At 35.0% G+C, this 12,889-nt stretch overlaps 1 protein-coding gene across 3 annotated transcripts in view; it reads left to right on the top strand.

The window, feature by feature from the left end:
* The first annotated feature begins 1,239 nt into the window (after window positions 1–1,239).
* LOC134542729 (eukaryotic translation initiation factor 5A) overlaps window positions 1,240–12,889 on the top strand; it is a 48,247-nt gene continuing 36,597 nt past the window's right edge. The window contains exon 1 of one of the 3 annotated variants that reach the window (XM_063387221.1): window positions 1,240–1,342. The gene's annotated coding sequence lies outside the window, so the exon portion shown is untranslated. Of the gene's footprint in view, window positions 1,647–12,889 lie in introns of all 3 variants that reach the window. The other 2 variants (XM_063387222.1, XM_063387223.1) reach the window with 2 other exon arrangements.

Below are 12,889 nucleotides of genomic sequence, written 5' to 3'. Positions count from 1 at the left end.
CCTTATCAACAGCTTTCAGAGTGGCTAACTTAGGCAGCAGCAGCTTCGAGATGTCAGTCTTGAATTAAGTATACTCAATGCTCCCAGTTAGCAGGAAAATTGGACAGGGTAACAGCAGTAGTGTTAGTATCAGAACACCAAGAGGTACAAGACAGCACACCACATTGGCAACTACTTGGGTGACCAACTTGTATGGTAGTAACATCATACCATGTCGTTGACCGGCGGGGCAGCTGCAAATGAGAATCAGTAGATGTGGGCCAAAGCACTGCATCTTCGAACATCGGGATAGCTGTACAGCACAGTGGTAGAAATGGTACTGGGATGCCAGAGCAGGCTCGAAGATACATCCTGTCAGCAGCAAAGAGGGCGTTGAGGTGTGAATCGGCATTGGCAGCGGCATCGGCGAGGGCATGCCTACACCCTTCCTCCATTTCTCACCCACTTTCCTGCAAAATAATATCTGATTCTGTCCCTAGGTGGCGATGCACAAAATAGTCATGCAGCATGAAGTCGGTTTTTTGTCGAGGTGATGATGTTTGTAGAAGATCCAAAACATTGAGTGAAGTGTAATGTTAGTTTTTCGGAAACAGTTTTAAATCTCTGTCTTTTATTGATGATACTGTTTTTAATGACATTAAATTTCATTCATACTTATTAACCATTATCAGGCGTGGTCCAGTGCCATTTCCGCAATGGTTTATGTGTTTTAATATTGCAATGGTTAGGTCTAAATGACTAGAATTATTTAACATAATCCCATCTTGTGACAATTTCTAAACGTCATTACATTTAATCAACTATGTTCTATGCAGTAGCTCTTTATGCTCCATTACTACTGAAAAATATCTCATGCTACCAAGAAAAGCTGATAATTTGAACAAATATTTATACTGAAATTATCCACACAAATGCCATGCATAAATTGGATTTTTTTAAAAATGGTTACATCAGAACGGCCATGATCAACAGTGAATTGTTATCTAAATTATAATTAAATTGGTGATGTTTCATGCTTTTAGTTCAAAAATATTGAATTGTATCTTATAAATAAATATAGTAAAAAAGCAATTATTTGGTATAGTAAATAATATATAAGTGCACTCTAAACTCTTGCTAATATTATTAAAATGGCATTTGGCATTATAATTTTCGTATTTCGTTCATTTTACAAATAAGTTTATATATTCTTAAGTCATTTGTTTATTTTATGTTTCATGGTGGTAGTTGCATTTCATTTCGTTGACCCCTCTAAGGATTTATTGGAAATGTAACGTGGTCTTGTGCGCATGCGCGTTTAGTATCTTCTGGTCGTAATTTGTAGTACCCGTTTTAATCACATGTGAGTATAGAGGCGAATTGTTAATTTTGTGGATGCTAGAGCTATTATCTTCATTATACTTTTACATTGCAGATACGATCATTTAGTGGCTGAGTTCAAAACCTAAGTTCTTTGAGGTATACGTAGCTGTATTTTTCTATACATTGTAGAAAGTGTTGACCACCGGCTGGTCTGACGTTGCATGTTCTTGAGATGTGTTTCCCGCCATGTTGACTTTCTATTTCTGAACAGAAGTTAAGTTTTCCTTAAATTTGTAACATTTTAACTCGTTTCTCTCTCACCAAACTGTGGATACATTAGGAAGGTATCACTTTTCTTTTTTTTATCTCTTTTTAGTCATATAAGCGTGTGTTTGTGTGCGTACGCCCTCCCATCAGTTTATGGCTAGAATGTGTTCACAATTAATATTTCATATAATTTGTCTGGATTTTATCTTTGCTAGTTTATGTTCTCAATTCACAATCAAATTTCGCCATCTTTCTGCATTTATTGTTGATTATATTATAGTGTAAATTAAAGTTAAGTAAGGGTATTTATTTTATACAAATGTGTTGTGACCACATGGCTGAAAATTTTGTTAACCTAATGCATAACATTTCAGTGTATCGATACAATTTTGATATATTTCGTTGAAAGTTTTGTATTTGTGCCAGTAATAGTACAATATAGTCCCATTTTTTGAAGTTGGCACAGGTCAAGGAACTTTGTACTCTCAAGTTATTGCCATATGGGGTCTAAATACTTTGTAACATTTAAATTTTAGTCAACTATTTTAAAATTAATTTTTTGCCATGATTCTAAATTATGTTATTAGCCATGTAAATCCTTTCAGAATATGTAGGAAGAAAAAACTTGTTTTGGGAAGCATTGTTATGATCATTACTGCATATTTGATAACCTACAGATTGGTGTTTATATTGTTGCATGTTGCTAGAGCTTATTGCTTGTTTTACTATTTAAGCTTTGCTGCACTTTTTTTTTTGCAATCTTTAATTATATAGGAAGTGATTACAAATTAGTACTTAACAGATTTTGTCCTACTTCAGTATCAACTCTCCAGAACTATGAAACTAATATCAGTTTGGCTTTTAATGTTAACATGTTGCAGATTGGAAACATAGTATAATTATTTTTTACTCTGGCCTTGCTTTGGTAATTTTTTAACAATGCCATGTGAGCCAAGATAAATGTTCAGGATAAGATAAAAGTAGTCCTTTATTTTTACATTTAATATTACCTAAAGTTTTAAATTCCAACAAAGCCTTTTTTTTTTTTTTTTTTTTTAACACCTCTGCAAGGCTTTTTTGAAACTATATTTTAGTGCTCTGATAAGTGTTTTTGAGTTATAATAATGTTAATGTAGGTGATTTTTTTTTTTTTAAGTCTGTTTTAATGAAAAATAAAATTCTTGAAATGGTCTGGTTGGTTAGGTAAGCTACAATTGAAATTCTGGAAATAGGTGTGAATGGCTAGTAGGCCAGCAACATTTTAAATAATAGCTTGTTGGCTCAGGTAAAGTAACATTTAAATTAACAACATATTTGGGACAAATAGTAGGGGAGGGTGGTGACGTTTGGGACATTTTTTAGGTTTAATTTTTTTAAATTTTTTCCATTAGTCTCATTTTATTTTTAACTACACCAAGTGTTTTTTCTCATTATTGTTACAACTAAAAGTAAAAGCAATAAGAATTAATTTCTATGGAAAAAGTAATTATATCATGCCAAGTGTAAACTGTCCCAAACCTCCCCATGTGAGGGAGGAATGGGACACTAATTAGGGAGGTTTGGGACACAATTTTATACAGATTACAATTGAAGGTATGTTAAACATCTATTCCATTATTAATAGAATAATTGATACATAACTCATACTAAATAATGTATTTGTAAACATATTTTTAAGTGACTAAATAAAATTTTTTTTTTTTTAATTTCTATAACTTTCTTTATGCATACATAACTAAGTAATACCATCACATTGAATCAAGTTTGGAATAAGTAGCTACAATTCCCAATAAACTAGACATGTGGACAAGTTGTTACAGTTTTCATTTACAAAACACAGTTTCTTTGTCAAGTGATCAAATTAAAATCATTTTTCAAATACATCCACTTTGTGAATACATATCTACATCTGTCACCGTGTGTAATCAAATCAGGAATGGGCAAAATCCCCAGGACATTTGACATCTTGACAGACACATCACTTTCATCAACTACAAACATTTTCTTTGTCTTGTCTAATGATTTCAGAGCCATCACACTTAGTTCTGCCTCATCAGAAACCTCACCCGAGCCATGTTCAGGTGACATCTGCACTATACACACATATTTAAAAGTTACAGAACATCGTGACCCACCCTTAAACTTAACTAGCGCAAATGTGCCTTGTTTCAAATCCTCTGCCTTGAAATTCAGCACATCTTCCACTTCATCTTCTGAGCAGTTGACATCGCTCACACTAGATGAGATGCTACCGCTTTCCTCTGGAGAACTATCCTCGGAAGAACTGTCCTTAAGTTTGAGGGCTGATCGCGCATTGCCGGTGATTTCGAGATGTTAACTATGGGCGCCACCACGTGGAAGGGCACGTGGACCCGGCGGAGTCTCTCACTCAGGGCGTGACGTAGCCCAAGTGGGGACGAGTTACCAGCCCTTTCTATCCTAGCTACCCAGACCTGGCCCGCTCTAGGCGTCGGGCACGCCACACTCCTAGACTCACTCACCACGTGATTAAATAAGTACTCACTTTATATTTATTCTCCAGATTTAATTTCACTAACACGTCTCTCTACACGCCCGTTACACGTTACACATTACACGGTTAAAAAGCCTGAGGCACGAATCGGTTTAGGTGAGGGCATGGTCCACACACGTGGCCATGCTGCAAAGTATACTTATTACACGGTGATGAAAAAACTCGACTGAGACAATTAATTAATTAAACAGCCCGCTGGCCGAGAGCTGCCCCGAGGATGACGAGCGAAAGAGATTCAGAAATACTTAACGAGACAGAATTACTTGGTCAGTGCAGAACAAAGGTTGAAGTCCCCGGGGTGCTGGCGCGTCTGCTCTCGGTCAGTGATGAAGATGGACTGGGCTGAGCTCATCGCTCGCAGGTGGCAACATGGCGCCCTTCGCGCCAACACAATTACCGTTACTGTATTCTACGACTCCGTGCCCCGGCGAAAGTTGAGTAAATTACAGATAAACATTAAAAATATATAAAAATTACTGACAATGGAAAGTTTGTTACTATTTACTTATTTAATGATAATTCATATAAAAGCATTCCTATCCTCGTCCAAGTCCGTGCCTGTTCGGGTCCGCCCGGGCAACGTCTATAGTTATTTAAGGTAACTTATTTAAATTAAAGAAACACAAGTAAACTACACAGCACTGGGGCGAAGATGGATGAAAACAACAAAAAGGCTTACAATTAATATTAACATAGCAATTTTAGGGATCGCCGCACTGCTTCTAAGCGCCCTCTTGTGGTAGTTCGTGGCGCGCAATTCAAACACACGACTACGTACATGGCGGTACAAATGCCGGGGAAGGGGAGAGGAATGTTGAGGAAACGGAGACTGACTAGGCTCATGGGGCGTAGCCCCGGCTGACGTCAAGTTTAAAGGTTAGCCCTAATGAATTTTTAATTTTTTTAAATCCAGGCTGCTTCACTATCTTCTTTCTTTTCGTGGCTGCTTCTACCTCAGCTTTCACTGGTGTGTCGGTTAAAATTTGTGTTCTTCCTAGTTTCCTAGTAGTATTTTGTCGTTTCCTTGGGCCAGATTTTGGGTATGGTTTGAGTTGTTCTGGAGTAACAATCTGCTTTGTTGTTCTGTTTGGCGAGTTAGTTGGACTAGATTGAAATTTGGTACTTGCACATGGATCAGTTGCAGTTTCAGCGGGAGATGTAGGCCTACGATGAGATACCTGTGAAATATTTTCATTTGATTCTGTCGTAGACATATGTTCTGGACGGTCAGTCACCGAGGAGCACAGAAAGTCATCGTCAGTAAATGTGTCCCTATTTAACGGATATATTCTACATTTGGAAAATCCTTCTTGGATGTTTTTTGGTGTGAATGACAGAGCAAGTGCTTGACCTGCCAGCTGAGCTACTTCAAAGATAGACACTGTTTTACCAGGGTTTGATGCCATCCATGAGTCCAATGCACGGTTGTAGTATCCCTTGAAGGGGCCGAAAACACTAATGTCTAAGGGCTATAACTTATTGCTACAATGTGGAGGAAGTGTCAAAAGTGTAATGCCATTTTCCTTTGCATAGTCAATTGCATTTACTGAGATATGACTCTCATGATTATCCAGAATCAACAGGATTGGATTTGCAAGAGAGGGTTTTACGTGCTTGACAAAATGCTTTAGAAACATGGGGAATATTTCTGCGGACATCCAGCCTGATGGATTAGCTGCACCACTAGACCCAGGTGTAGCTCCTTTCAACATTATATTTTCCTTAAAATGTACCCTCGGAAATACATAGAATGGTGGGATGAAGTTTCCCACTGCATTTACAGCTACACGCATGGTAACAAGTTGTCCTCTTTCTGCTGAGGTCATTTGTCCAACTTGCTTGGATCCTTTCTGAGCTATTACTTTGCAGGTATTTTGAACTGTTTTCACAGCTGTTTCATCCATATTATAAATGGATTTGGGTCCAAATCTGTACCTTTTGTAGACATCATTCAAATTATTAAAAAATTCCCCAACATTTTTTTTATTGAAACTCTTGGCTCTTGACAGACTAATAGCCTCTGGTTTGCGTACAGAAAGTTCAGGGTTCCGAGCCAAAAAAAAACCCTCAGCCAGTCAAGTCCTGCCAATTTAGTGAGCTCCCAATTTGCTGGTATTTTCTTTTTGTTTGCCACAGCAAACTGGTATGCTAATTGTCGAGTTACATTAGTCGAGAGACAATAATGCATCCGGGAAGATGTAAGGACATACTCTACCAAAAGATTTTCTTCATGAGTTGTGAAGGTTTGCGTGGAAGTGTGCTTAGACTGATATCTGCCATCAGCTCCAGGCAATTTATCTCTATTCATCACATACCTCGATAGCGATGACTTGGAAATGCCATACTTGAGAGCAGTTTGCCGCAAAGCCATCTTTTCCTCCACCACTTCTCTGATGGCATTCTGAATTGTCTCAAGGGCGGGAGCTGAGCGATCCGTTTTCCGTTTATATTTTAACTGCATGTTTTTAAATCTGAAAATAAAAAGTAGACTATTAACATTCATTTAAATATGAATAACTATTGACCCATAGCACTCTTATCTTAATTTTCAAAAATTTAGAGAATATTATGTAAAACAGTTAAAGTCCAAATAAGTGCTGTAATTTTTATATGTTAAGGGAGGAATGGGACAGTCCCAAACCTCCCTTACATACCTGTCCCATTCCTCCCACTTGACCTTTTTTTTTGTATATTCAAAATTGTTCCAGTTAGGTTAGGTATTTTCGTGTCTTCTCCATATGAACTTACTCTACAGATCTCTGTTTTAAAGTTGATATAAACAGCACTCACCTTTTTTATTCAAAGTAGAAGTTATGAAGCTCACATCTCTTCACTAATATACACGCTTTGAAGCAACAAAATGGTTTTCTGCTAACAATTCTGTAACCCTTGTAACAAAGCACTTATGAAGACACCATGTAAGAAAGGAAGTAAACAAGTTTTGGAGGGAAAGTAGCTCAGTGCAGCCCCTCCCACTGTCCCAAACGTCACCACCCTCCCCTACTCAACAGTGCCTTTTATTTTTTCCACAGATAAATAATTTCTCTAGGAAATTTTCTTGTTTGATTATTCCTCAAAAGAGCATTTTCAGATTTAATCTGGATATTGATGAAATACTAGGAAATTGTGAAGTGGAAATTGGTAAAAACAATAAAATATTAATGCCAAAATTATTAAAATTCTTATAGAATCAAAAAGCCAATTGATATTTTGTAATTGTACAGATTATTAAATGTTAGGGACCTAATGTAACCTAACACTTTTATAATCACCTAGACCTGTTTAAACCTTATCACAAGAAAACCAACGTCTGAACACACATTTTACAAACTTAGTGGCAAAATCGCACATTTTATTTGAACTAACATAGGACATCATCAGGCAATATAGTTTAATCAAGAATTTTATATTTCTGACTCAATCTAACCAACCTAACCTCTGCCCTTTGTTCAAATCATGAGGGCCCCATATTAAGTCAAGTCAAAATACGTAAAGTTAGCTTAAACCAATTTCAAAACAGACTGTGAGAGGTTTGTAGATGTGTTGGATTTTTTGAAACCTTCAATTCCTTTTTTTTCTCCTGAAAAAATGTAAAATTTAAACTTTTGAACGAGTTGGAACTAAAATAAATGCACACATGTTGTAAAAAGATTATTTGACCTTGTCAAGTACACCAATCCCTCGCTTAGCATGTCTTGAAATTGTGTGAATAGCGCAAAGTTAATTTTACTGCTCCAGTCTTGAAGAGCATGTCTGTAAATATCAGTTAGCACGAAATCGCCACAGGAATAAAAGGTCTGGCATGACATCAAAGTCTGCTTCAACTTGGTAAACAGATGTACAGTGACATACAGTTAGCTGTATGAGGGGGTAAGAGATGCATGCACAGCTCTGACTACGATATCGGCTGTTGTACAAACATCAGCTAGGGCAAGTTCAATTGCGGCTATGGAGTGGAAAGGACCATGTGTTTTTACGGCTGTGTGTATGCCGCTTGACCGTAACGTTGTCGCCCGGCCACAGACCAAGCCATGATGAACTTCAGTCTATCCAGTGCCCATTCGTCTGCCAGTAACAGTACATTCGGAAGCACCTGCAGTTTGAATCATGTTGGAATCATGGCTTCCAAGTGAGAGCGTAATGCATTGTGTTCAAGTATTTTAGAAAAACTAGAAGTATTAAGGTGTACAGAATGTTATGAAGGCCACACTTAATGTTGGTCACACTTTAGTTTTAAGCAAATCAACTGTGTGCACAATAGTACAAACAGTTATTTAAATCTGATACTGTCAGTTGTACTAGTGGGAATATATTTGACATTAGATACAGGAACAGAAATAAACAGATGATTTATGTGGAAAGGGTTTTTAAATGAATGGTGCAATGATAAAAATCATGGGCCTGACAGGATTCGTGTGAACCAATCGGTGATATGCGAATAAGCACTTTAATTTTTTAAAACTTACAATGTAAATAACCAGACAGTAATTCCAGTTTCACTGCCAGTAAAGGATGGTTTAGAAAGTTCGTGGCAAGGTGCGCGACGTGAGTTAAAGGTCATGCCCGGGCGGGCAAGCCAACCAGCAGACTGGCGAGACGTACATAACCACCTATCTCCTGTTACAAGCTGTTGTACTTATCATACAAAGTATTCAATCGTAGGCTTATAAAGATAAATGGTGTCACATTTTTATCGAGTGTTAGTCTACGCATTTATAGTACATGAAGAATATTTCCCTACACATTTTGAAATACATTCATTAAATTAACCCCTTGCTTTTTATGGAAACTAATGCTTCAGAATGTGCGATTTCGAATAACACAAATATTTTTAAGAAAGCGTTGGTCATGCTAAGTGAGTGATTGGTGTATATTTATCATTGCCATACGTATAGTACAGCTCATCCTTGTTTGCAGTGTGTATTTTTATGGGAATTTACTCTTTTTTCCCAACGCATGATAACTGCCATTAGTGCTATTCTTGTTTCAGTGTGTTCTGTTGCCAGATGTACACCATAGAGCACAACAGTTGTAGACACACTTTCCTAAAGTAATAAAAATAAAGTTTAATGTATCCTAAACATTATCATTTTTAAAGGAAAAATTTAAAACTAGAATTTTAAAAGTACATATTCTTGTTGTATTTCATTAAGAGCAATCTCTGATAATTAATATTTACTTCTATGGGTATGTAACCGCAAGATGCCACCATGGTCTCAACTGTTTTTGTCAAAGCAAATATTTAATATAAAAAATGTTGGCTCTTGAGTATAGCACATAATTTAATGGAATGCCGTTTTATTAATTGTGACTGACTTGCTACAGATAGTATGAGTATTTAATTTTTTTTTCTGTCAGAATGATTACAATTGTGATGGTAATGCCAATAGATACTATTTTGTGGTCTTATTAACATTCAAGAAATTGCAAAATTAAAAAATATATAAAACTTTTTATAGTTAATAATGGTACATATAATAAGATTTTTAAATTTAACTAGCCGGGCAATATAACTATGGCAACAGTGAGTTCAAATTACTCTGTTCTGCAGTGCAAAAGACAATAGCAGATTCTAACTACTTAGTACTGTTTCACACTGCTAGGTAGCCCCTCAACGTAGGTTAGCTAAACATAAATTTTAACTGTGGAAGAGAGTGAAGTAACCTGAATACGTGTGGATTTGTTAAAATTGTTTTACATTATGTTAGTGTTTTTATTTTTCACAGTAACTGTTATTCAGTAGTCTTTCTGTGTATTTGCCCCGTAAGAATCAAATTGATGAATTATTTAATAAACTATAAATAATGGCCCAGCATATCTATAAACACTCAACAACTGAAGATTCATGTAAACTCTGTATACTTACACTCTGGAATACTATTTATTAACTTTTTTTTTTGTGTGGTACGTGTATCATATATGTTAGTGTTAGAACTTTTAAAAAAAGCAGAATTTTATGTAAAAATATTTAAAAGCAGGTTATAAATATGGATATCAGGCATTTAATTTTTTTACTCTAGCAACACACAATCTGCAACATTTTAACTTAAGTTGGTAGAATACATTTCAATAACACCATTATCTACTTTTGTTTCATTTGTCTCAGGGGCACACTGGTTTTATATATGTATATATAAACCCACAATGAAATAAGTTTATGGTTCTGATGCTCAATTATGCTCAATTAACTATGCATAGAGTTTAGTAATTTCACACATTCACAAGGTTAAAGTTTTGTAAAATCAAAATAAAAACCCTTATAAATTACACACCAAAATTATTATTATTATTTTTTACAATACAAACACTTTAGTTTTGTAGTAAAGTTTTCTTTATGAAAATTAATTTTGTTTTTTTGTTCAAGGCATAGTGGAAAAATATTTAATTCACTTTTTTTCCCCTCACTAGCCCTGCTAAACTGCAATAAGATAACATATTTTTTAAGAGGAAAAAGTTTGTAATTGGTATTTTTTGTGTATTGCTAATTTTTCTGGATTATCTGACAAATGTGCAATTTTGAAATTCTCACTGGATTCTAAGGAGAGAAAAAAATTGTGGGGAAGGGTGATCAAGTTCATAGAAATTATAAAGGGAATATCATTAAAACTTAAAAACAAATAAATACCTGGAAAGAAGACAATGTGTGAATTGAGACTTTGGAATGTCTGGGAATTTTTTGTGGAATTTTTTAGACATTTTAATAACAAATGTATCTTAATAAATAAACAAAACCACTTAGTATAAAAATTATAAATTGAAAGCCAGAATTATACATAACACAGTGTCCTTTTACAGTAGTTGCGGATATCTAAGGATAGGTCCTTAGAGATCAGCATGTATATGTTACCTGTATTTTCGTATTTCTTGTCAACAAAACACAGTTTTTGTAACTGAAAATATTTAATGCAGAGAGGATTTAAAATTAATTTTTTATATTAATAAAAATTTAAGGCCTACCTCATATGAAATAACCTAACGAACTGTGATATTGCTTAGCAAACTACGTCCTGACATTATTAAGAAAATTGACTATTTGGTTCCAAATATTCCAGCTGATGTTTCTCATCCACTGATATAATTTTTACTGCAAAAATCTGAGATAGCGGCACCCTTGCTTTACAGTGAAAAAAAGTCTTCAAAATGTTTTAAAATAAAAATAGCATTACATTAAATAGACACTATACAAACTTGAAAATAAGCAGTTTTTTTTTTTTTTTACTTTTCTGTAAATTTACAGAAATGTTAATTAGGCGGTGTAGTTAGGTAAGCAACTATTTGTATTAGAAGTTTATAATATCAATTATTCAAACAAATATTTATTTGACACGAATGGTAGTGTTCATAATGCAATAAAACAATTATAAAAAGTTTCCTTTGCCGAGATTGGAACTTGCTACTATCCATAACCTGGTTTTTGTGCATCGTGCACTGAAGACAAGAATGTTAAAAAACTGTGTAATTAATACTGTTATTCCAGTTTTCTCAAGTACTTAATTTGCTATTTCTTGCTACCATTAAAGCGTACTAAATGTACCTATTCCAGGATAGTTTTGCTATAAAAAATTTTCATTTGGCACATCAATATGCTTTATTCTGTGAAGGGTAAGGTACCTCAGTCCCAGAAAAATAATTCATGGTACCAAATTAATGTTTTTTATTTTTTTATTTTATTTTGCTGAATATTTTGCTTGTTATAATTTAAATTAAATTCATTATTACTCTTTGCATATTGAAATTGTGATATATTGAGACCAATAGGAAGCCTTGTTCTGTATACATTGGAGTGATGAGAAAGTATTGTATATGATAATTGCCTATAAGGGCAAGACATACTCATTAAAATAATTGACTTTATTACATTTCGTTATATACAAAAATAAAAAGATGTTCTTCCTTTTTTCATTTGAGAGTTTTATTGTCCGAAAGATGAAACAAACGCATCCAATCGCTTTGAAAAACTACATTTTGAGAGAAACCCCCGAACGCGCCCTACTGGGGCAGCGATCTGCAGCCGACTGGTGAAGTCATGACACTGGTTTCTCCATGCAGAGAGAGAAGTCACATGACCTCACCGACCAATCACACACGGTCTTCATTCACACTACAAGTCACAAGCCAATAGGAGTACACAACATACATTGAAAACAGTTTTCTATCCATAGAGCCAGGGACTTTACATTCTCTTTCTCTTTCCCACACCGTGAGACAGCAGTTATCACTCAGTTCCCACTACCAGTGGTGAATCCCAGCTTTTATCTCAGTCGGCGGGGAATCATTGTTTCTTTCTCACTTGCACTTACAGGCCTCTTATGCCTCTCTACTAGATTCCACACCAAATCTATTGTTTTAGAACCTTATGTACCAGCAATCATAATCCAAATTAATTTACAAAATCAAACTTATTTAGAAAAAACCTGAAAAAGTATGCCAAAACAGACAAAAATCCAGTACAACGGCTTATTTCGGAACAATTACAAAAAAATAGTAATGATTTAAAATGTTTGTTAAAATACAAAGTACACTCTTAAAACACACATCAAGTGAAAAATATCAACTCTAAAATACATAAAATGGTAAAAATATTCTTAGCTAGACTTTTTAAGAAATATTTACATACATAAAAATAGTTTAAAAGAAAAATACTTAGCTAGGAGGGCAGGGGTCTTGCAATGGTACAACTTCACGAAATAAATTTTTAAGTAAAAACAAATTAACCCTTATTATATTTGCATGCACCAACCATCACGCGGAAAGCAAAAAGCATTACACACAGTAACTCCATTCGCG

Source organism: Bacillus rossius, assembly GCF_032445375.1.
Source record: "Bacillus rossius redtenbacheri isolate Brsri chromosome 9 unlocalized genomic scaffold, Brsri_v3 Brsri_v3_scf9_1, whole genome shotgun sequence".
In the NCBI taxonomy this organism is placed as follows: domain Eukaryota; kingdom Metazoa; phylum Arthropoda; class Insecta; order Phasmatodea; family Bacillidae; genus Bacillus; species Bacillus rossius.
The sequence above is the reverse complement of the archived record's forward strand: the minus strand, read 5'-3'. Positions and strand labels throughout refer to the sequence as shown.